Consider the following 1273-nt stretch of genomic DNA (forward strand, 5'->3'; position numbering starts at 1 on the left):
CCGCGATCCTATGACCGCGAATCCGCTGCCCTAACCACTGGGTCATTGCGCCTCCACCATGGAAACATACCTTTAAAATAAACTACATTACTCATTGCTGCATAGTTCAGATGCAATATTTCATCATCTTAAATGAACCAATCAAGTTTTGTCTAATGAAATAGGTATTTCAACATCTTAAATTGTCCAGTCATAATTGGTCTGATGAAATATCTCATCAAATTCAATATAAGTATAACTACTTATTTTACGGTGTTAACAATGTCAAGACTGTGTAGAAATTGTTTTGTTATGTCTGTGGACAATTTATTGTGAAAGCTCAAGAATGCACAATAACCCCAGAGATCAAGAAGATTTATAAGCTATACTTTGACTGTCCTCTTGGAGATCAGGACAAGTTATTGGCACCACATTTTATCTGCTCAGCTTGCTCAAATGGCTTACGTGACTGGTTCGTTAAGAAGTCGTCCTTGCCTTTTACCATTCCAATGATATGAAGGGAGCTGAAAGACCATTTTAATGACTGTTATTTTTGCAAAATAAATGTCACAGGATTTTCTATGAAGAATAAACACAAAATTGTGTATCCCAATTAGGATTCTGCAATGAGACCTGTGCCTCACAATGGAAGTCTGCCAATTCCAGTTCCACCAGATGATAATGCTGACTGTCACAATAGTGCTGCTGAGGAAGATTACGTGGCTGATGACAATAGCTTTGAACCTCAGAAATTTTCCCAAGCTGAACTGAACGACCTTGTCAGAGACCTATCCCTCTCAAAAGATAAAGCAGAACTGTTGGCATCAGGACTGAAGGAGAAGTATCTGCTAGAGCACGGTGTTCGTATAACTTATTTTTGGCAGAGAAATGTGTTTCTACAAACGTGTTTTTCTGTTGAAGGCCTGCTTTGCTTTTGCAGTAACATCGATGGACTGCATTCCCATTAACATTCCAATGACTTTTAAATCTCCACATGGTATTGGATTCAGTCCCATTGCATGGCACCTTGGGCAAGTGTCTTCTACTATAGCCTCGGGCCGACCAAAGCCTTGTGAGTGGATTTGGTAAACGGAAACTGAAAGAAGCCTGTCGTATATATGTATATATATATATATATATATATATGTATGTATGTATGTATGTGTGTGTGTGTATATGTTTGCGTGTGTGTTTGTCCCCCCAACATCGCTTGACGACCGATGCTGGTGTGTTTACGTCCCCATAACTTAGCGGTTCGACAAAAGAGACCGATAGAATAAGTACTAGGCTTACA

The 1273-nt window shown here is 39.4% G+C and overlaps 1 protein-coding gene across 1 annotated transcript in view; it reads right to left on the reverse strand.

Moving 5' to 3' along the window:
* LOC106879420 (SAFB-like transcription modulator) overlaps window positions 1-1273 on the reverse strand; it is a 28847-nt gene that overhangs the window by 18306 nt on the left and 9268 nt on the right. The window lies entirely within an intron of this gene.

Source organism: Octopus bimaculoides, chromosome 17, assembly GCF_001194135.2.
Source record: "Octopus bimaculoides isolate UCB-OBI-ISO-001 chromosome 17, ASM119413v2, whole genome shotgun sequence".
Lineage (NCBI taxonomy): Eukaryota > Metazoa > Mollusca > Cephalopoda > Octopoda > Octopodidae > Octopus > Octopus bimaculoides.